At 32.3% G+C, this 26,265-nt stretch overlaps 1 protein-coding gene across 1 annotated transcript in view; it reads left to right on the forward strand.

Annotated features, from left to right (window-relative positions):
• The first annotated feature begins 33 nt into the window (after window positions 1–33).
• LOC117325541 (myocardin-related transcription factor B-like) overlaps window positions 34–26,265 on the forward strand; it is a 131,938-nt gene continuing 105,706 nt past the window's right edge. The window contains exons 1-3 of the mRNA XM_033881860.1: window positions 34–111; window positions 2,499–2,555; window positions 21,476–21,514. The gene's annotated coding sequence lies outside the window, so the exon portion shown is untranslated. The remainder of the gene's footprint in view (window positions 112–2,498; window positions 2,556–21,475; window positions 21,515–26,265) is intronic.

Raw genomic sequence — 26,265 nt, forward strand, 5'->3', positions numbered from 1 at the left:
ATGGAAAACAATATATTATACTTGGCGGATTGTGACGTCACACCTGTCACATCCGGGATATTCTATTAGCATGGCGGCTGCAATAATGTTATTTCCGGATAACCAGGAAAGGTTTGTTACCTTCATTTTACATCAAAAGACAGTTATAATTGTTTTCTTTCAGAGTGTTGAAATAATACAGTAGCAAAATCGGTTTTGTTATTTCACCATCACTTAATATGTAATGCATTTGTCAGAGACGTTCTTTATTTATCTGTCCTTCCCCCTTATCATATTACCTGTATGTTATGTGTGTATTGGATATGATTATGGATGCTTAGAAGCATGTATTGTTCAAGATGATGTATAGGACATATCACATGATCATGTGTTTCCTTCCTATAAGACTGTTACTGCAAGATAGTAGAGATGACACTTTGGAATTGTGATGTTTAACTCGATACAGTTACATACTGCCTTCACCACAGGTGATCATGAATCATGTTTTTCAGTGTCTGTTGTTCAGTTCACGATGTTTTTGCTAAATTGCTATAGGCAGTATCAGAAAGAACTTTGACTTATATATCAAATGCAAAACTACTCTAAAAACTGTATGGCGTCTGTTTGTTTTCATTGCTCATCATTATTAATACAGTTGTGTTGATGTCAGATTTTTCACTTTTAATGTTGAAAGCAATTTCATAAAGAACATGAAAACTTCATAAGGTACATAAAGACACATATTACTGTATAATACAATGGTGCATTTGTATCAGGGGAGGTAGAATATAGTGTTGTCAGGCTGGAATTTGAGCCATAGCTCTGTATTAAAGATACACATAATTATATAATTAGCAATTGACCAAGTTACATGGACACAGTTGCGTCCCACTAGAAATAACAAGGATCACCCAGTCTAGTCCCAATGCACACACAGGACATGTATAACTATATAACATGGATCACCCAGTCTAGTCCCACTACACACAGGACATTTATAACTATATAACAGGGATCACCCAGTCTAGTCCCACCACACACAGGACATGTGTAACTATATGACAGGGATCACCCAGTCTAGTCCCACCACACACAGGACATGTGTAACTATATAACAGGGATCACCCAGTCTAGTCCCACCACACACAGGACATGTATAACTATATAACAGGGATCACCCAGTCTAGTCCCACCACACACAGGACATTTATAACTATATAACACGGATCACCCAGTCTAGTCCCACTACACACAGGATATGTATAACTATATAACAATGATCACCCAGTCTAGTCCCACCACACACAGGACATGTATAACTATATAACAGGGATCACCAAGTCTAGTCCCACTACACACAGGACATGTATAACTATATAACAGGGATCACCCAGTCTAGTCCCAATACATACACAGGACATTTATAACTATATAACAGGGATCACCCAGTCTAGTCCCAATACATACAGGACACGTATAACTATATAACAGGGATCACCCAGTCTAGTGCCACCACACACAGGACATGTATAACTATATAACAGGGATCACCCAGTCTAGTCCCACTACACACAGGACATGTATAACTATATAACATGGATCACCCAGTCTAGTCCCAATACATACACAGGACATTTATAACTATATAACATGGATCACCCAGTCTAGTCCCACTACACACAGGACATGTATAACTATATAACAGGGATCACCCAGTCTAACCCACTACACACAGGACATGTATAACTATATAACAGGGATCACCAAGTCTAGTCCCACTACACACAGGACATGTATAACTATATAACAGGGATCACCAAGTCTAGTCCCACCACACACAGGACATGTATAACTATATAACAGGGATTACCAAGTCTAGTCCCATCACACACAGGACATTTATAACTATATAACACGGATCACCCAGTCTAGTCCCACCACACACAGGACATGTATAACTATATAACACGGATCACCCAGTCTAGTCCCACCACACATAAAGGATATATGTAATGTAGGTTACTTGGTTAAGTCCCACCACAACATGTAAATTTGTGTTTTTTGGCATAGCTGTATAATATTCTTTTGGCCCCGGATATGACCTGACTGGTGGCGTTACTGGTCAAGATGAAGTATGTTATTGGTCAATGTAGCGGTAAATGCAAAATGCAGATATGCAGTTAAAAACGAAACAAAGTTAAGATTGAATGCAAGCTGAATAAGTGGATGTACCTTTTCAAATGACACATTAATAAAATTATATTCCTGATTCAAATGCAGTCTTCTTATAACCAAAATGATTCAAACTGATATTATTTTGTTATCCGTGCTGAAACACATTAGTTCGTTAATTTATGTCACCAGCAGTTTTACATTATAACCTCCAGCATTAAAACTATGCAGTTTATCTTTTTAAAAAATATTTCTTGTTTAGTAAAGTTTTGTTAATGCAATACAACATATATATATGAAAAGTAAATTCATGCATGTGCACTTAAAATATCTTTATTTTCTTTCAGAAAAACATATGTTCAGAAGTGATCCATTTGTGGGTGTAGCCCCCAGAAACTAGAAAGGTAAGAAAATGGCCTAACATTAAAGATGCTGGAAGATAAAATACAATTACTCAAGATACTGATCACTTACCTGTAGTGACTGAGTGATTATCTCCGACGATCGATTAATGGCTGTTCAGTAGACAGCAATGCTATTAATCGATTACAAAAAGAATTATCGAAAATCACTGAAATCGCTAATTTCCATCTTTCTGCATCCCAGATTCATTTTCAGCATTAGTTTGCATTTAATATCGCTCAACTATATAGTTGATACTTTGTGGTGACGCAAGCGCAGTCAACAAGTGTCTGATTGAATGAGACTAATCTAATCGGAACAACTCGGATGCACAAGGAGTTCCTAATAACGTGTGTATGCCAAGATGCAGGCGTCTCTGCAGACGACAGTAACAAACTCCTGGACGAGACGCTCATATCTGTAAAGATAAAGATTTAAAAAAAAATAGAAAATGTAATTGATCGATAATGACCACAAACCTATTATAATCTCACTCTTTTAACTATGTAATTATCAATATGCAAATAGTTAGTATACATTTTGGATATCTACACATGTTAAAAAATGAGTTATCTCCCTTGACTGGTAGCAGATATTGTGTTTTTTGCTAAAACAAAGTCTTAAATGTCAAGTCATCTATGACACTTTTCCAACGTCTGTCCATCTGTAAACAATCCTTATTATTGCTATTTCTTGAAAAGTACTGACCATTGAGGGATATTCCTCCTACTTCATGTGTAGGTTCTCCTTGGTCCCTAGTTGTGCCATTTTGGATTAAGATTTTTGGTCAGGAAAACAAATTAGCTGACAGGTGGCCATGTTGGGTTGTTATCACTATTTCTTGAAAAGTATTGGAAGGATATATAATCCTCAAACTTCATGTGTAGGTTCCCCTCAGTCCGTAGTTATGCCATTTCAATTTATATTATTGATCAGAAAAACAAAATGGCCGACTGACGGCATCTTTGATTTTGAGAATTGAAGATTGTTATCACTATTTCTTGAAAAGTACTGGAAGGATAATCCTCAAACTGCATGTGTAGGTTTCTCTTGGCCTGAAGTTGTGCTATTTCAATTTAGATTTTTGGTCAGAAAAACAAAACAGCCGACCGACAGCCATCTTGGATTTTGAGAATTGAAGTTTGTTATCACTATTTCTTTAAAAGAACTAGAGGTATGTTCCTCAAACTTCATGTCTTGTCTATCTTGAACCTCAGCTCTAGAGACACTCCATCAACTAGTTGTAATTATTGTATAAAGGGTATATGTTATTGTTTATCCCTATCGAGACACTCCATCACCTAGTTGTAATTATTGTATAAAGGGTATATGTTATCATATTGTTTATCCCTATCAAGAATGGTAGATTTTATCAATCCCTATATATATAGCTATTGAGTATTAACATCTCACTGTGTTTTCACTCCAATTTTGGGGCCGAAATATGTCCCATTTTAGTAACTGATCCAAAATTTAAAAAAATGCAGGTCCCTGTAAGAAACCCATACTTTGCTTTGAGATAGTAATAATAAATCACTTAGTTTAATAAATTTGTATGCTTGTATTTATTAAATCAAATTAAGTTATATCCATAATAGATATTTACCGTGAGTCTTTTGCAATATTTGTAGAGAAAAAATACCAAAAAATTTGTAATGACCAGGGGCCAATCCGACAGGAGTACTGAAATCGTGCTGTTTATAAATGTTAATGTTCTTTAGGTAGGGGGAGTACTTTCTTGCCACACCTTTATTTCTCAATGTAGCAAAGCTATGTTGCCTTGGAAAACTTCATACCCAGGTCCTATAATACTATACAATGTAATTATTTTGAGTATTTGAGATTATGAGATGCAAAATTTTCTTTGCAAGTTAATTATATATAACAAATTAAATCACACATTGTTATAAGTAAGATAAACAATTTGACAGTGGTATTGACCGGTTACTATGGTGACCTATGGTATTGACCTGTTACTATGGTGACCTATGGTATTGACCTGTGTACTGTATACTATAATTGGTATATTCATTATGAAGTAGTGTATACAGGCTTCACATCTGTTAGAAAAAATTGAGATATTCAAATTTCCATATTTTCCGTAAGTGTGTTTATACCAGAAAGTTAGTTTTGCCCACAGCAAAAAATGGTATCTAGCATACATGTACTCTAAGAAAGCAAAAAAACTTTATGATGAACAATTGTCAAAACAAGATTGATTCAATATTTGGAATGGAGATCTTTAATTTGAAAAAGGTTTCAGAGAAAAATAATGTATAGGTAATTGTGTCATTTTGGGTCAAAAATCATGATATTTTGCATTTTTTTTTAGGGTTTTGGAAGTGGTTACTATGGTTTTCACAGGTCTGAAAAACATAGAAGAAATAAGTTTACTTATCCTTCACTTCTGTATTAAAATGGCACATGTTGTATAGATAACAAATATATATACATTGTACTTTGGTATAAGTAATAGGTAGGGTTAACTGCTATGTTTACATATCTAAAACATATGGCTTATTTTTCAGAACTGGGCATTTTCACTGTACACTGCTACCACAACTGTGATAAACACCATAAATATATGCCACAAATATAAGCTTTGTTTCAATATTTTAAATTAGTTAAAAATACATCATGCACGAGACAGCTAATTGCAATTTTTGGATAATTCAAACTCACTTTTGTTTTCTGAAGTACAATTTTGCATAATTTGAACAGATTTAACAATATCTATTTTATTTTGATTGAGCTGACAAAAGGTTTACTGTACGTGTCAAAATGTAATGAAGTGAAATATAAAATAGAATGCATGCTATATCCAAAAACAAACAGTTCAGCTTAAACACTGAGGTTCATGTTTGACTCCCTATTCCTTTTAATATGAACCCATTAATCTTCAACTATGATATTGATCACAGTCTTTTGAAATAAAACACAATTTGATTACTGCTGTTGACAGCAGAGAAAATACACCACATTAACAACAATTTTCTTTCTCACTTTGGTGACCTATATATTTTTTTGTAGAACAAAGCGTTGTAGATGCTTATTTCGGTAAAGTCTATTTATATACCATATCATCCTTCTGAGAAACTGTCGGAGTTGACTTGTGAACTACCATAATCTCTATATATAGCTAACAGCAATATTTTGGAATGGTAGATTAAACATTCTACTGTGAGATGAGTGTGAGGATCAAGAGGGAGTGTTGATGTATTGCTACAGGTACTGGTAGTATTATGTTTGATTGTGGTCAATCTTGTGTAGTTTAAAGAACGTTTTTGCCCTACATATGAAGTTGTTGTATATTTCACATTTAATTGATTATTAGTATGATAACAATTATCGATAAAGTGTAAGATTCTATTTATAACTTAACTGATAAGGAAATATATGAAAACCTGCAAAGTTAACATCATTAAAGATGTCACAATGTAAAGTGATTACACGTATATATATATGTCATACTATATATTGATCCATTATAGGTTTTATTCATTGTTAACTAGATTTTAAATAACCATATACAATTATATACTGATGAAAATTCCTGTGTTCCATTTGTGCACAGCTGACATATACAGGTATTGTGCTCACAGTTGTAACTGTTTCTCTTCATTCATTGGTCTAGAAGACCCTAGTCTAATCATCAGATGACACATGTTGATATTGAAACAAGTGGTCAGTTGTGACCATTACTGGACTAAACAAGTGGTGGGCTGGTGACCTTTACTGGACTAAACAAGTGGTCAGTTGTGACCATTACTGGACTAAACAAGTGGTGGGCTGGTGACCTTTACTGGACTAAACAAGTGGTGGGCTGGTGACCTTTACTGGACTAAACAAGTGGTGGGCTGCTGACCTTTACTGGACTAAACAAGTAGTGGGCTGGTGACCTTTACTGGACTAAACAAGTGGTCAGTTGTGACCATTACTGGACTAAACAAGTGGTGGGCTGGTGACCTTTACTGGACTAAACAAGTGGTGGGCTGGTGACCTTTACTGGACTAAACAAGTGGTGGGCTGGTGACCTTTACTGGACTAAACAAGTGGTCAGTTGTGACCTTTACTGGACTAAACAAGTGGAGGGCTGGTGACCTTTACTGGACTAAACAAGTGGTCAGTTGTGACCTTTACTGGACTAAACAAGTAGTCAGTTGTGACCTTTACTGGACTAAACAAGTGGTGGGCTGGTGACCTTTAATGGACTAAACAAGTGGTCAGTTGTGACCTTTACTGGACTAAACAAGTGGTGGGCTGGTGACCTTTAATGGACTAAACAAGTGGTGGGCTGGTGACCTTTACTGGACTAAACAAGTGGTGGGCTGGTGACCTTTACTGGACTAAACAAGTGGTCAGTTGTGACCTTTACTGGCTTAAACACTTGGTGGGCTGGTGACCTTTACTGGACTAAACAAGTGGTGGGCTGGTGACCTTTAATGGACTAAACAAGTGGTGGACTGGTGACCTTTAATGGACTAAACAAGTGGTGGGCTGGTGACCTTTACTGGACTAAACAAGTGGTGGGCTGGTGACCTTACTGGACTAAACAAGTAGTCAGTTGTGACCTTTACTGGACTAAACAAGTGGTGGGCTGGTGACCTTTACTGGACTAAACAAGTGGTCAGTTGTGACCTTTACTGGACTAAACAAGTGGTGGGCTGGTGACCTTTACTGGACTAAACAAGTAGTCAGTTGTGACCTTTACTGGACTAAACAAGTGGTGGGCTGGTGACCTTTACTGGACTAAACAAGTGGTCAGTTGTGACCTTTACTGGACTAAACAAGTGGTCAGTTGTGACCTTTATTGGACTGAACAAGTGGTCAGTTGTGGCCTTTACTGGACTAAACAAGTAGTCAGTTGTGACCTTTACTGGACTAAACAAGTGGTGGGCTGGTGACCTTTACTGGACTAAACAAGTGGTCAGTTGTGACCTTTACTGGACTAAACAAGTGGTCAGTTGTGACCTTTACTGGCTTAAACACTTGGTGGGCTGGTGACCTTTACTAGACTTAATAAAGTGGTCATGATCAGCTGGTGACATTTACTGGACAAAACAAGTGGTCAGATGGCGACCTTTACTGGATTAAACAAGTAGTCAGCTGAGTCTTTGAAAATACATATTGAAATGTGTTAGACCATTCTACTTTGATAATAATAGCAAATATATTGCTGGGTGTGAATGATTTTTGCTGCAGTTGAAAGTGGCATGTACTCGTGGTGATTTTAGATGACCAACTTTAGTTGTTATTTTTATCTATTTTTTTCTGTTTTTCAACAAAAAAACCCAGACAAAACAATGAAAATACTTCCTCTTTTCCCAAATATTTATTTTTTCCTGTCATGACATTTTCCCTTAATTATCAAGTAAAAGCCACATTACAACGTCTTGATATAAATGGCTGAATATATATAATCATTTTTTAAGACATGTGATGTATGCAATATATTGATATAGTTATAATGGTTCATATATTATATCTAGAGTGGATAAGCAAGAGTTATGTTTCTTGGACCATGCATGAGTTGGCCTTTCTGTTTACTTGTCCCATCTGACTTATATCTCATGTAAAATATTAAAGCAACTCTATCAAAGATATTTTTTCCAAATTGCTTTGTAAACTCTTTGTGCTATATAACAAGAAATCAGACCAGTATTTGTAAGACATTTTAGGGGAAATTTTGTGGTGATGTATGTTAGTCCCGGGGGATACAGGATACATGTCTGTTATCATCAGTTGATGAGAGGAATGGTGGCTTTCTCCTCATCATGTGTAACTCATTTTCTCCTGGAGTTGGAGGTGGTGGGATGGTAGCACATGTTGGTGTGGTACCGACACAGGTACACAGATACATACATGTCACACCACTGTAGTCAATCTGTGTTTCCAGGGGCACCTGCAGCTTGACCTGAACTTTATTTGACAGCTAATAATTGGATTATATGACTTGGGGCGCTGGGATTATTTATGGATAACAGGAATTCAAACACTGAAAATTGTCTCCAAGATATTGGCAATTTCAATGGCAAGTCCAGTAACCACAGGAATATGACATATTAAGATGTTATACATGACAGCAGGAGCTGTGACCTATCGACGGAGAGAAGGAAAAGGGACCTTATGACAAATGGCTATGTGTGACAGACTTTCTGAAATTCAAACAATATGAAGTAAAGGTTAATTGGTGATATAGTTTAGCCACCAGTTTTTTCATCATTTTAGAATTTACAGCTGCAGTATTTAATTTGCTGACAGTCACTTGACCGATGTACTGACCAGAGGTAATGTGTTGTGTTTGGCCACTTCACTACAGCTATGTTTAGTTATGGCCAAAGACAGGGGTAATACAGCTGCTGATCTCATAGCAGACTCAGCAATAATTACCTGGAACAGGTCACTGGAGCTATAAATATGGAACTTTTAGGTGAGTGAGAGTCATACAGATCCGTTAGGTTTTTATTCTACATTTGGTAGATGTCTATGATAATCCATATAAACATGTATCCAATGGATACAAAATGACATTTTGTATGATAGCCCTTTGTGTATTGTATCAGATAATCATCTTAGGTAATCAAATTATTTAAAACATGTTAACATATGTCAAAATCAAAGCTGTATATGTAATTAGCCTGTAGATGTGATTACAACAAGGTAATTATATATAGCAGGGTTAGCATGTTGTAGCTGGATGACCTTTGTTAAATAACTTTTGATATACCATTTAGTTGCCTTGTGGTATGTATCAATATTCATATTGTCATTTAGTTACTTGTGGTATATGTGTCTATATTCATTTATTTACTTGTGGTATGTGTCTATATTCATTTATTTACTTGTGGTATGTATTCTATATTCATTTATTTACTTGTGGTATGTGTCTATATTCATTTATTTACTTGTGGTATGTGTCTATATTCATTTATTTACTTGTGGTATATGTGTCTATATTCATTTATTTACTTGTGGTATGTGTCTATATTCATTTAGTTGTTACTTGTGGTAGGTGTCTTAATTCATTTAGTTACTTGTGGTATATGTCTATATTCATTTAGTTACATTTAGTATTTCATTTAGTTACTTATGGTATGTGTCTAAATTCATCTGGGTACTTGTAGTACGTGTCTGAATTTATTCAGTTACTTGTGGTATGTGCCTTATCAAATATTTATTCTGTACAAGCTCAAAAACCCATAGACAGTTTTAGTTCATATTCTCACCATCAAATTCTTCATCTTATTAGATTTTGGTGGTCATCAGTTAAGATTAATCAAAGACTACACTTGACCACTTCAAAATAAAAAGCTTGTGCATATGATGGCTCCTGAGTTCCAGGCCAGATTACATTGCTGAAGAGTGGGGGCTATCTATATGAATTCTTGTTCACTTTGCTTTCATTTTCAAGCTTGAGCATTTGTAAAACTTCCAGTATCTGTTCATGCCTTTATTTATTCTTATATTGCAATTATTGCATTTCATTTTCAAAGTGATACCTGATTGGTTGGTATTATTATAAACCAACACAATGAAATGACAATGTCAACGGTCCCTGAACATTGCAAGTTATACCATAAATGTAATGTATACCAAGTTGTAGAATTGGTGACGTTTTAACATTCTAATAAAAGGTTGTATAAAGTGAGGAGAGAAAGAGAAAATGGAAGTAAACTATCAGCAGAGTAAGAAAATATCTGCAATGTTGCAATAATGTAACGTGGGGGGAAAGCTAAGGTCTAATTCCTCCACCAAACTTTATCTCATCTGTCCATCATCCCTTCACATTAGTTGCCTCACAGTGTAAATGTGATGGTACACTGATGAGGCCACCAGGTATAACAGGATAGTAACGCTATTGTGATATCATAATTGAGTAACATTACACAATATCATCTTAGTGGTGAAAAGGTTTAAGTCCAAGTAAATAATAGCTTGGGAAAATATGTAAACTTCAGTATTTTCAGTTATTTTTTGCTGATTTTGAGTGATGTTAATGTATATGATTAAAAGTGTCTTCTATTTTAGTCTATGTGACATGGAATTGATTTAATTTATCCATTGATATATCATTGCCTGAATCCTCACGAAATGTCAAATATTTTTTAACTTGTTTGTCTTGCAATAATTATCATGATACACATATTCTGATTTTTGTATCACTGCGGCCATTTTATTCTATTGGAGATAGACCAGATATTGATTACTCCTGACCATCTAGCTGCATAAATGGCAACTATCACATAATAACAAGTTCTACACTACAGGAGATTCAGGGTACGGGTATCATAAGTTCCACATGTTGAAAAGTCTGGTACTGTACTTGTAGGGATTTTATTAGGTGCTGTCAAACAGCAACCTTAAGCGGTCATCACCAAATTTCGCTAAAACAAATTAATTTGGAACTCTCGGGGGAATCAGAATGTCGCTTATTTCAATGATAAATCCTGATGAGTGCTGGATGGGACAGGAAATACTTTTTCCTGAAAAACGCTTACACATTAGACAATCTTGTCTTCTTCTGCAAAGTATTTGTTTGTGATTAAGTAATATGATTCACGCTTTTATATGTTTGAAGACTTTTGTTTAATTTGAATAAATTATAGAAAAACAGCTTAAATCATTCACAATGACCTGTTTTATCCCTGAGTATTCTGAACTATTTTCTGTGCAAATTATTACGCTCGCTTCCTGGTTTGTGCGGGGAGGTAACTCATATACACTCTAGTTGATGCGAGATTGGAAAGTCACCTCCAGCTCTTGGATTGATAAAAATGGCACTTAGCCGTCAAATTTTGGTTTTTAGTCTCAGATTTTCCAATAGGAAAGTGAAATCTCCGATTACATTCGATACTTAAAATGAAAGTCGAATACTTCCAATTGGTTCGTCATTTCTGAGAAACAGGCCACACAAAAATGGATTAATCGATCTAAGAATTAAACTTAACCATAGTATGTCAATTCAAGTGAGGTTTAAAAACATAATTCTTCACAGTTCATCACAACTTTAATGCAACCGCAGCCTTTTTAAAGTAAATAGAATTCCTTAAAATGACATCGGCTAATCATAAGTAAAACATTGAGGAATGCACCTAAAAAACAATAAAAATGTCTTCTTATTTCATGCTGTTTTATACAAATATTTATATAATATTTGCTTTTCTCCTGTATTTCAATCCCTCATGCACAGCACTTATGAGTGGCCTCGACACTTTGCTATATTTGTGGTCTGTAAAAGCATGGAAATAAATACCCAGCAAATATTTATATACTCAAACAAATGTTGTATAAGTCTTCACTGTAGAATGTTTATATACACAAACAAATGTTGTATAAGTGTTCACTGTAGAATGTTTATAAACACAATCAAATGTTGTATAAGTGTTCACTGTAGAATATATATATATACACAAACAAATGTTGTATAAGTGTTTACTGTAGAATGTTTATAAACACAAACAAATGTTGTATAAGTGTTCACTGTTGAATATTTATAAACAAACAAATGTTGTATAAATGTTCACTGTAGAATGTTTATAAACACAAACAAATGTTGTATAAGTGTTCACTGTAGAATATATATATATACAAACAAATGTTTTATAAGTGTTCACTGTAGAATATTTATAAACACAAACAAATGTTGTATAAGTGTTCACTGTTGAATATTTATAAACACAAACAAATGTTGTATATACGAACAAATGTTGTATAAGTGTTCACTGTAGAATGTTTATAAACACAAACAAATGTTGTACAAGTGTTCACTGTAGAATGTTTATAAACACAAACAAATGTTGTATAAGTGTTCACTGTAGAATATTTATAAAACCAAACAAATGTTGTATAAATGTTCACTGTAGAATGTTTATAAACACAAACAAATGTTGTATAAGTGTTCACTGTAGAATATATATATATACAAACAAATGTTGTATAAGTGTTCACTGTAGACTGTTTATAAACACGAACAAATGTTGTATAAGTGTTCACTGTAGACTGTTTATAAACACAAACAAATGTTGTATAAGTGTTCACTGTAGAATGTTTATAAACGCAAACAAATGTTGTATAAGTGTTCACTGTAGAATGTTTATATACACAAACAAATGTTGTATAAGTGTTCTCTGTAGAATGTTTATAAACACAAACAAATGTTGTATAAGTGTTCACTGTAGAATATTTATAAACACAAACAAATGTTGTATTTACGAACAAATGTTGTATATACAAACAAATGTTGTATAAGTGTTCACTGTAGAATGTTTATAAACACAAACAAATGTTGTATAAGTGTTCACTGTAGAATGTTTATAAACACAAACAAATGTTGTATAAGTGTTCACTGTAGAATGTTTATAAACACAAACAAATGTTGTATAAGTGTTCACTGTAGAATGTTTATAAACACAAACAAATGTTGTATAAGTGTTCACTGTAGAATGTTTATAAACGCAAACAAATGTTGTATAAGTGTTCACTGTAGAATATATATATACACAAACAAATGTTGTATAAGTGTTCTCTGTAGAATGTTTATAAACACAAACAAATGTTGTATAAGTGTTCACTGTAGAATATTTATAAACACAAACAAATGTTGTATATACGAACAATGTTGTATAAGTGTTCACTGTAGAATATATATATACACAAACAAATGTTGTATAAGTGTTCTCTGTAGAATGTTTATAAACACAAACAAATGTTGTATAAGTGTTCACTGTAGAATATTTATAAACACAAACAAATGTTGTATATACGAACAAATGTTGTATATACAAACAAATGTTGTATAAGTGTTCACTGTAGAATATTTATAAACACAAACAAATGTTGTATAAGTGTTCACTGTAGAATATATATATACACAAACGAATGTTGTATAGGTGTTCACTGTAGAATATTTATAAACACAAACAAATGTTGTATAAGTGTTCACTGTAGAATGTTTATAAACACAAACAAATGTTGTATAAGTGTTCACTGTAGAATGTTTATAAACACAAACAAATGTTGTATAAGTGTTCACTGTAGAATGTTTATAAACACAAACAAATGTTGTATAAGTGTTCACTGTAGAATGTTTATAAACGCAAACAAATGTTGTATAAGTGTTCACTGTAGAATATATATATATACACAAACAAATGTTGTATAAGTGTTCTCTGTAGAATGTTTATAAACACAAACAAATGTTGTATAAGTGTTCACTGTAGAATATTTATAAACACAAACAAATGTTGTATATACGAACAAATGTTGTATAAGTGTTCACTGTAGAATATATATATACACAAACAAATGTTGTATAAGTGTTCTCTGTAGAATGTTTATAAACACAAACAAATGTTGTATAAGTGTTCACTGTAGAATATTTATAAACACAAACAAATGTTGTATATACGAACAAATGTTGTATATACAAACAAATGTTGTATAAGTGTTCACTGTAGAATATTTATAAACACAAACAAATGTTGTATAAGTGTTCACTGTAGAATATATATATACACAAACGAATGTTGTATAGGTGTTCACTGTAGAATATTTATAAACACAAACAAATGTTGTATAAGTGTTCACTGTAGAATGTTTATAAACACAAACAAATGTTGTATAAGTGTTCACTGTAGAATGTTTATAAACACAAACAAATGTTGTATAAGTGTTCACTGTAGAATGTTTATAAACACAAACAAATGTTGTATAAGTGTTCACTGTAGAATGTTTATAAACGCAAACAAATGTTGTATAAGTGTTCACTGTAGAATATATATATATACACAAACAAATGTTGTATAAGTGTTCTCTGTAGAATGTTTATAAACACAAACAAATGTTGTATAAGTGTTCACTGTAGAATATTTATAAACACAAACAAATGTTGTATATACTAACAAATGTTGTATAAGTGTTCACTGTAGAATATATATATACACAAACAAATGTTGTATAAGTGTTCTCTGTAGAATGTTTATAAACACAAACAAATGTTGTATAAGTGTTCACTGTAGAATATTTATAAACACAAACAAATGTTGTATAAGTGTTCACTGTAGAATATTTATAAACACAAACAAATGTTGTATAAGTGTTCACTGTAGAATATATATATACACAAACGAATGTTGTATAGGTGTTCACTGTAGAATATTTATAAACACAAACACATGTTGTATAAGTGTTCCCTGTAGAATGTTTATATACACATTCAAATGTTGTGTAAGTGTTCACTGTAGAATGTTTATAAACACAATCAAATGTTGTATAAGTGTTCACTGTAGAATATATATATACACAAACAAATGTTGTATAAGTGTTCACTGTAGAATATTTATAAACACAAACAAATGTTGTATAAGTGTTCACTGTAGAATATATATATACACAAACAAATGGTGTATAAGTGTTCACTGTAGAATATTTATAAACACAAACAAATGTTGTATAAGTGTTCACTGTAGAATGTTTATATACACAAACAAATGTTGTATAAGTGTTCACTGTAGAGTATTTATAAACACATACAAATGTTGTATAAGTGTTCACTGTAGAATATATAGAGGATATCTAACAGTGTCTTCAGTAATACCAAATATATTACAGGAGTGGCGCAGCACGAGTGAAAAATATCAAAATATTAGCCACACGAGTGAAATATATTTGATTTTACTGTAGACACTGTTAGATATTCTATTTATTACATTTTTTATCAACGAAAAACCTACCCCGTATGCTAACTAGGCCTACAGTTCCCTAAAAAAAGTAGTTCCCCCTGTCCAGGTGCTGTATAATTGTTCACTGTAGAATGTTTATAAACAAAAACAAATGTTGTATAAGTGTTCACTGTAGAATGTTAATAAACACAAACAAATGTATAAGTGTTCACTGTAGAATATTATAAACACAAACAAATGTTGTATAAGTGTTCACTGTTGAATATTTATAAACACAAACAAATGTTGTATATACAAACAAATGTTGTATAAGTGTTCACTGTAGAATGTTTATAAAACCAAACAAATGTTGTACAAGTGTTCACTGTAGAATGTTTATATACACAAACAAATGTTGTATAAGTGTTCACTGTAGAATATATATATATACACAAACAAATGTTGTATAAGTGTTCACTGTAGAATATTTATAAACACAAACAAATGTTGTATATACGAACAAATGTTGTATATACAAACAAATGTTGTATAAGTGTTCACTGTAGAATATTTATAAACACAAACAAATGTTGTATAAGTGTTCACTGTAGAATGTTTATAAACACAAACAAATGTTGTATAAGTGTTCACTGTAGAATATATATATACACAAACGAATGTTGTATAGGTGTTCACTGTAGAATATTTATAAACACAAACAAATGTTGTATAAGTGTTCACTGTAGAATGTTTATAAACACAAACAAATGTTGTATAAGTGTTCACTGTAGAATGTTTATAAACACAAACAAATGTTGTATAAGTGTTCACTGTAGAATGTTTATAAACACAAACAAATGTTGTATAAGTGTTCACTGTAGAATGTTTATAAACGCAAACAAATGTTGTATAAGTGTTCACTGTAGAATATATATATATACACAAACAAATGTTGTATAAGTGTTCTCTGTAGAATGTTTATAAACACAAACAAATGTTGTATAAGTGTTCACTGTAGAATATTTATAAACACAAACAAATGTTGTATATACGAACAAATGTTGTATAAGTGTTCACTGTAGAATATATATATACACAAACAAATGTTGTATAAGTGTTCTCTGTAGAATGTTTATAAACACAAACAAATGTTGTATAAGTGTTCACTGTAGAATATTTATAAACACAAACAAATGTTGTATATACGAACAAATGTTGTATAAGTGTTCACTGTAGAATATTTATAAACACAAACAAATGTTGTATAAGTGTTCACTGTAGAATATATATATACACAAACGAATGTTGTATAGGTGTTCACTGTAGAATATTTATAAACACAAACACATGTTGTATAAGTGTTCCCTGTAGAATGTTTATATACACATTCAAATGTTGTGTAAGTGTTCACTGTAGAATGTTTATAAACACAATCAAATGTTGTATAAGTGTTCACTGTAGAATATATATATACACAAACAAATGTTGTATAAGTGTTCACTGTAGAATATTTATAAACACAAACAAATGTTGTATAAGTGTTCACTGTAGAATATATATATACACAAACAAATGGTGTATAAGTGTTCACTGTAGAATATTTATAAACACAAACAAATGTTGTATAAGTGTTCACTGTAGAATGTTTATATACACAAACAAATGTTGTATAAGTGTTCACTGTAGAGTATTTATAAACACATACAAATGTTGTATAAGTGTTCACTGTAGAATATATAGAGGATATCTAACAGTGTCTTCAGTAATACCAAATATATTACAGGAGTGCGCAGCACGAGTGAAAAATATCAAAATATTAGCCACACGAGTGAAATATATTTGATTTTACTGTAGACACTGTTAGATATTCTATTTATTACATTTTTTATCAACGAAAAACCTACCCCGTATGCTAACTAGGCCTACAGTTCCCTAAAAAAAGTAGTTCCCCCTGTCCAGGTGCTGATATATATGTCGGGCTTTCTGATTGGTCAATTATTTTGGTATTTTCAAATCATTAATTTGATTGGTCAAATCAGCAAAAGTGATATTTTTCAGAAAAATATTACTTTTATAGAATGAATAATTTTTGATATTTCACTGGTAAAAATGTAATAAATATATATACAAACAAATGTTGTATAATTGTTCACTGTAGAATGTTTATAAACAAAAACAAATGTTGTATAAGTGTTCACTGTAGAATGTTAATAAACACAAACAAATGTATAAGTGTTCACTGTAGAATATTTATAAACACAAACAAATGTTGTATAAGTGTTCACTGTTGAATATTTATAAACACAAACAAATGTTGTATATACAAACAAATGTTGTATAAGTGTTCACTGTAGAATGTTTATAAAACCAAACAAATGTTGTACAAGTGTTCACTGTAGAATGTTTATATACACAAACAAATGTTGTATAAGTGTTCACTGTAGAATATATATATACACAAACAAATGTTGTATAAGTGTTCTCTGTAGAATGTTTATAAACACAAACAAATGTTGTATAAGTGTTCACTGTAGAATATTTATAAACACAAACAAATGTTGTATATACGAACAAATGTTGTATAAGTGTTCACTGTAGAATATATATATACACAAACAAATGTTGTATAAGTGTTCTCTGTAGAATGTTTATAAACACAAACAAATGTTGTATAAGTGTTCACTGTAGAATATTTATAAACACAAACAAATGTTGTATATACGAACAAATGTTGTATATACAAACAAATGTTGTATAAGTGTTCACTGTAGAATATTTATAAACACAAACAAATGTTGTATATACGAACAAATGTTGTATATACAAACAAATGTTGTATAAGTGTTCACTGTAGAATATTTATAAACACAAACAAATGTTGTATAAGTGTTCACTGTAGAATATATATATACACAAACGAATGTTGTATAGGTGTTCACTGTAGAATATTTATAAACACAAACACATGTTGTATAAGTGTTCCCTGTAGAATGTTTATATACACATTCAAATGTTGTGTAAGTGTTCACTGTAGAATGTTTATAAACACAATCAAATGTTGTATAAGTGTTCACTGTAGAATGTTTATATACACATTCAAATGTTGTGTAAGTGTTCACTGTAGAATGTTTATATACACAAACAAATGTTGTATAAGTGTTCACTGTAGAGTATTTATAAACACATACAAATGTTGTATAAGTGTTCACTGTAGAATATATAGAGGATATCTAACAGTGTCTTCAGTAATACCAAATATATTACAGGAGTGCGCAGCACGAGTGAAAAATATCAAAATATTAGCCACACGAGTGAAATATATTTGATTTTACTGTAGACACTGTTAGATATTCTATTTATTACATTTTTTATCAACGAAAAACCTACCCCGTATGCTAACTAGGCCTACAGTTCCCTAAAAAAAGTAGTTCCCCCTGTCCAGGTGCTGATATATATGTCGGGCTTTCTGATTGGTCAATTATTTTGGTATTTTCAAATCATTAATTTGATTGGTCAAATCAGCAAAAGTGATATTTTTCACTAGTGAAAAATATCACTTTTATAGAATGAATAATTTTTGATATTTCACTGGTAAAAATGTAATAAATATATATACAAACAAATGTTGTATAATTGTTCACTGTAGAATGTTTATAAACAAAAACAAATGTTGTATAAGTGTTCACTGTAGAATGTTAATAAACACAAACAAATGTATAAGTGTTCACTGTAGAATATTTATAAACACAAACAAATGTTGTATAAGTGTTCACTGTTGAATATTTATCAACACAAACAAATGTTGTATATACAAACAAATGCTGTATAAGTGTTCACTGTAGAATGTTTATAAAACCAAACAAATGTTGTACAAGTGTTCACTGTAGAATGTTTATATACACAAACAAATGTTGTATAAGTGTTCACTGTAGAATATATATATATACACAAACAAATGTTGTATAAGTGTTCTCTGTAGAATGTTTATAAACACAAACAAATGTTGTATAAGTGTTCACTGTAGAATATTTATAAACACAAACAAATGTTGTATATACGAACAAATGTTGTATAAGTGTTCACTGTAGAATATATATATACACAAACAAATGTTGTATAAGTGTTCTCTGTAGAATGTTTATAAACACAAACAAATGTTGTATAAGTGTTCACTGTAGAATATTTATAAACACAAACAAATGTTGTATATACGAACAAATGTTGTATATACAAACAAATGTTGTATAAGTGTTCACTGTAGAATATTTATAAACACAAACAAATGTTGTATATACGAACAAATGTTGTATAAGTGTTCACTGTAGAATATATATATACACAAACAAATGTTGTATAAGTGTTCTCTGTAGAATGTTTATAAACACAAACAAATGTTGTATAAGTGTTCACTGTAGAATATTTATAAACACAAACAAATGTTGTATATACGAACAAATGTTGTATATACAAACAAATGTTGTATAAGTGTTCACTGTAGAATATTTATAAACACAAACAAATGTTGTATAAGTGTTCACTGTAGAATATATATATACACAAACGAATGTTGTATAGGTGTAATTCACTGTAGAATATTTATAAACACAAACACATGTTGTATAAGTGTTCCCTGTAGAATGTTTATATACACATTCAAATGTTGTGTAAGTGTTCACTGTAGAATGTTTATAAACACAATCAAATGTTGTATAAGTGTTCACTGTAGAATATATATATACACAAACAAATGTTGTATAAGTGTTCTCTGTAGAATGTTCATAAACACAAACAAATGTTGTATAAGTGTTCACTGTAGAATATTTATAAACACAAACAAATGTTGTATATACGAACAAATGTTGTATATACAAACAAATGTTGTATAAGTGTTCACTGTAGAATATTTATAAACACAAACAAATGTTGTATAAGTGTTCACTGTAGAATATATATATACACAAACGAATGTTGTATAGGTGTTCACTGTAGAATATTTATAAACACAAACACATGTTGTATAAGTGTTCCCTGTAGAATGTTTATATACACATTCAAATGTTGTGTAAGTGTTCACTGTAGAATGTTTATAAACACAATCAAATGTTGTATAAGTGTTCACTGTAGAATATATATATACACAAACAAATGTTGTATAAGTGTTCACTGTAGAATATTTATAAACACAAACAAATGTTGTATAAGTGTTCACTGTAGAATATATATATACACAAACAAATGGTGTATAAGTGTTCACTGTAGAATATTTATAAACACAAACAAATGTTGTATAAGTGTTCACTGTAGAATATATATATACACAAACAAATGGTGTATAAGTGTTCACTGTAGAGTATTTATAAACACATACAAATGTTGTATAAGTGTTCACTGTAGAATATATAGAGGATATCTAACAGTGTCTTCAGTAATACCAAATATATTACAGGAGTGCGCAGCACGAGTGAAAAATATCAAAATATTAGCCACACGAGTGAAATATATTTGATTTTACTGTAGACACTGTTAGATATTCTATTTATTACATTTTTTATCAACGAAAAACCTACCCCGTATGCTAACTAGGCCTACAGTTCCCTAAAAAAAGTAGTTCCCCCTGTCCAGGTGCTGATATATATGTCGGGCTTTCTGATTGGTCAATTATTTTGGTATTTTCAAATCATTAATTTGATTGGTCAAATCAGCAAAAGTGATATTTTTCACTAGTGAAAAATATCACTTTTATAGAATGAATAATTTTTGATATTTCACTGGTAAAAATTTAATAAATATATATACAAACAAATGTTGTATAATTGTTCACTGTAGAATGTTTATAAACAAAAACAAATGTTGTATAAGTGTTCACTGTAGAATGTTAATAAACACAAACAAATGTATAAGTGTTCACTGTAGAATATTTATAAACACAAACAAATGTTGTATAAGTGTTCACTGTTGAATATTTATAAACACAAACAAATGTTGTATATACAAACAAATGTTGTATAAGTGTTCACTGTAGAATGTTTATAAAACCAAACAAATGTTGTACAAGTGTTCACTGTAGAATGCTTATATACACAAACAAATGTTGTATAAGTGTTCACTGTTGAATATTTATATATATAAATATATATGTTGTATAAATGTTGTGAAATTTAACAATTAAACAGTTCCCATAGAAATGTAAATGGACATTATGGTTAATCTACATTTAATTTGCTGTTACATATGGTTAATCTACATTTAATTTGCTGTTACAGACTACGCCACCAGTGTCCCACCATCTCCTGTCAGCACCGGTAAGTTCATTGTATACAGAAGAAGCATGGTCTACAAACAGAATTATTGATGTCTGTAGTAGTACTAATCAGTTTGAAGAGTTCCAATGGTTGAGAAACATGAGAGTCATCAATTTTGAAAGTGCTGGAAAACTTGGAACAGTCATCATGATCAGCGGCTGAACACCACTTCTGTTTGAACCTAGCATAAATTTGTATTTTGACAATGATAGAAAGACCAGGATTAATGTTGTGACTTATGTCAAATGTAGATTTGTAAGACTGATGTCTGTAGGTCTTATCTGACCACTGTGGTGTTAGTAAGTATAGAAACTACTTAATCTAACAAATTAAGAGCTCATAAAGAGCAGTATGGAAGCTATTTACTCTGATCACTTTAATATATAAACCTGCAGCTGACACATGTCACAACATCAATTCTTAAATAATAGGGTATGTGTCATTGAATACACAAACAATGGGGTATTTATCAATGAATACACAAACAATGGTATGTGTCATTGAATACACAAACAATGGTATGTGTCATTGAATACACAAACAATGGCATGTGTCATTGAATACACAAACAATGGTATGTGTCATTGAATACACAAACAATGGCATGTGTCATTGAATACACAAACAATGGGGTATGTGTCATTGAATACACAAACAATGGCATGTGTCATTGAATACACAAACAATGGCATGTGTCATTGAATACACAAACAATGGGGTATGTGTCATTGAATACACAAACAATGGGGTATGTGTCATTGAATACACAAACAATGGCATGTGTCATTGAATACACAAACAATGGTATGTGTCATTGAATACACAAACAATGGCATGTGTCATTGAATACACAAACAATGGGGTATGTGTCATTGAATACACAAACAATGGTATGTGTCATTGAATACACAAACAATGGGGTATTTATCATTGAATACACAAACAATGGGGTATGTGTCATTGAATACACAAACAATGGGGTATGTGTCATTGAATACACAAACAATGGGGTATGTGTCATTGAATACACAAACAATGGGGTATGTGTCATTGAATACACAAACAATGGGGTATGTGTCATTGAATACACAAACAATTGGGTATGTGTCATTGAATACACAAACAATGGGGTAGTCATCATTGAATACACAAACAATGGGGTATGTGTCATTGAATACACAAACAATGGGGTATGTGTCATTGAATACACAAACAATGGGTATGTGTCATTGAATACACAAACAATGGGGTATGTGTCATTGAATACACAAACAATGGGGTATGTGTCATTGAATACACAAACAATGGGGTATGTGTCATTGAATACACAAACAATGGGGTATGTGTCATTGAATACACAAACAATGGGGTATGTGTCATTGAATACACAAACAATGGGGTATTTATCATTGAATACACAAACAATGGGGTATGTGTCATTGAATACACAAACAATGGTGTATGTGTAATTGAATTTACAAACAATTGGGTATGTGTCATTGAATTTACAAACAATTGGGTATGTGTCATTGAATTTACAAACAATTGGGTATGTGTCATTGAATTTACAAACAATTGGGTATGTGTCATTAAATGCAAAATTAATCAAAATTTTGTGCTGTTCTGCTCTAACTTTCCATACAGATTATAATGAAACTTGCATCTGCATAGGTTGTTCTCAATTTCTGCACCCTGAGACATGACTACTCCAATTCTAAATGATATGGCGGGGTTTAAATTGGATGATAAACTGCAGCTTTCATGGCCAAATGCAATTTAGGTCACAATACAAAAAGTATCTGGCTACTTGTAGTCTTTCAGTGATCAATAGAGCATATAATCTCTTATATTACAGACATTATGTATATAATGTTAAAATTGAGGCAGCTGGGGGTACTTGAAGTTGTATATCACATGTCTGTTAGAGATGAGGTCAGAAGAATGGGCATATTAGTTATCATCATTTTAGAAGATTTGGGAAGCATTCAAACATTTATATTGATGCACTATTCGTCAAGAATAAATGGGGGAAATTCTTAATGAAATAGATATGTTTTCATAAGAGATGTACATAGAAGATGTAAGAGAGAGCCTGTAGTAATGGATGTGCTGCTTTCACCAGGGTAACTTGTCAAGACCTCACATTTCAAGGCAGCGACTAGGAAAGGTGTTTTGGACACATATCAAAATCATGATTGGCATGATCCTGTTGTATGTAGTTTTGTGGGGGAGGCAGAATTAATTTGTCTGCACCATTGCCTAACTTGCTCGTCTAGCTGCTGCCTACAGCTGGGTTCTCTGGGTTGTTCTTTGGAGAAGAGATTATAATGATGCATGAAATCATAAATTTGTCTATACACCAGTAGTTTAATACTGGTCCAAAACCTATGTAATTGTAAGGAAAAGTCTCCTCATCCAAGAGGACGCAACAATGTTAAGAATATCTATCAATATTTCACTATACTCAGCATCCCTGTGACATGTGTAGGTTTTGTCTGTACCAAATTCTCATTGATAGTCCACATCTGACATTGATTTTTATCATGGCCACATTTTCACTGGTTTTTGCCTGGTTATGTAGTTGTGTTAGGAATGGTTGGTTGTTGTCCATGCTGAGCTGACAGTAGAATTGTGTTGTCAGTATTGTTAGTACACAGTAGTAAATGAACCACCCCCACACAATCTTCAAAATAATTCAATAAGGCTTTTGGCTGGTTTGCTGTAAAGTGGATGTCACTGCCACCTACATAACCAATGCCACTTGGTAACATGTAGGGTTTGACATGAGTTTTTTTCAGTACATTATATGTACATTTAAGATTTAAAGTTATAGGTACAATCAGCAAAGTAAAAAAATACAGTATATACATGTATTTGTTAAATTTCAGTTGGCTGATCAATTTGTGGCTGTCCACGTGGTACCTAGTTGATGGGTATTAATTTCTCACAACCATGCCTTGTAAACATTCTGTACATCTGTATAGTTGTTTGTTTATATAAATATTACCTAGGTATTTATTTCTAAGCTACACTTAATAACGCGGAATGGAGTGTGAATCCCCCACACATATTACCAACTACACATAACAGATATATGATATAAAGCATTTTCCTACAACTTCATTCCAGAACTACCTGTAAAGGGAATTCCTTCTCCACAAGTACCATTTCTAAATGGAATCAACTGCCACTTATATTGTTAACTGAAAACAATCAATTCTTCAAAGCTGCTTTTCCATCCTTTCAATTTTAAATACTTCAACAGTGTATATCTTCATCTTATATAGTTCTAGTCGATGTCAGTCACCGATGATATAAAATGGAAAATCTTCAGGACTTCCTCTTACATATAGATGTTTTTGTTTAATATACCTCCAGCTATGCCTAGTGGGGTATTTTGTTTAGTCTTTCTGTCAGTCACGCCTTTTGTCATCACAAGCAGTGATACGAAACTTATATATGTCTTGGAGTTGGAGATTGATTGGCTAAAAGTCACTAGGTTGCCTTTTGCCATTATTCCAGTGTTGTACCTATATAGCTATTGGCAGAGTCACAACTGTGTTTGTCCTTGAATGACCTTAGCTGTTGATAGGACATTAAGCAATGCAAACCAAACACATGTGTTTGCAGTGGAATACCTTGGACAAGATTGGATATCAGCTTGATTGGTCAAAGTGATAGTTTGATAATTTGAATTTGAAATGTATGCTGATTTAAGTTAAGAATTATGCAACAATTAAGACTAGTTAAAATCTGAAATCATACATGTATTTGAAAAGTTCTGATAGTATCTTATATGTATACATGTTTTGCTTCAATGTGAGCACTAACTCAGACATGACCAGACCACTGTGTGAAGAGTCTGCAGTGCTATTATCTGTGGCTGGGGCTTTATGGATATTTTTAGTCTCTAACCTTAGTAAATACCATGTGTGGGATATTTTGGTGTTGTACCATCTGTAGCTATAAGGATATATGTTTGGTCATGTTGTGTCCATATACCCTCAATTAGTGCCAGATTTGAGGTTGGGGCTGGCAAGCTAATTATGCTAGCTTGATGTCACTAAGGTACACAATTTGGGATCAGTAAAGAGTGTACTGGTATAAGATCTGTATAAGGGCAGGGGAGCTGTGGAAAAATGGGTTGGATAAAGTAAGTAAAAGATAGAAGTTATAAAAATTAAAAAAAAGGAGACGAGTAAGGAAAGCAGAAAAAAAAACCAAAGAGGGGAAGTATTAGGGAAAAGTTTGAAAGAAATTAGGGTTGAGATGGGTAGTGATAGGGAAAAGTTTGAAGGGAATTGGGGTTGAGATGGGTAGTGATATGGAAAAGTTTGAAGGGAATTAGGGTTGAGATGGGTAGTGATAGGGAAAAGTTTGAAGGGAATTAGGGTTGAGAGGGGTAGTGATAGGGAAAAGTTTGAAAGAAATTAGGGTAGAGAGGAGTAGTGATAGGGAAAAGTTTGAAAGAATTAGGGTAGAGATGGGTAGTGATAGAGAAAAGTTTGAAAGAAATTAGGGTAGAGAGGAGTAGTGATAGGGAAAACTTTGAAGGGAATTAGGGTTGAGATGGGTAGTGATATGGAAAAGTTTGAAAGGAGTTAGGGTTGAGATGGGTAGTGATAGGGAAAAGTTTGAAAGGAGTTAGGGTTGAGAGTGGTTAGTGATAGGGAAAAGTTTGAAAGAATTAGGGGAGAGAGGGAGTAGTGAGTAGTGATAGGGAAAAGTTTGAAGGGAATTAGGGTTGAGAG

Source organism: Pecten maximus, chromosome 1, assembly GCF_902652985.1.
Source record: "Pecten maximus chromosome 1, xPecMax1.1, whole genome shotgun sequence".
In the NCBI taxonomy this organism is placed as follows: Eukaryota; Metazoa; Mollusca; class Bivalvia; order Pectinida; family Pectinidae; genus Pecten; species Pecten maximus.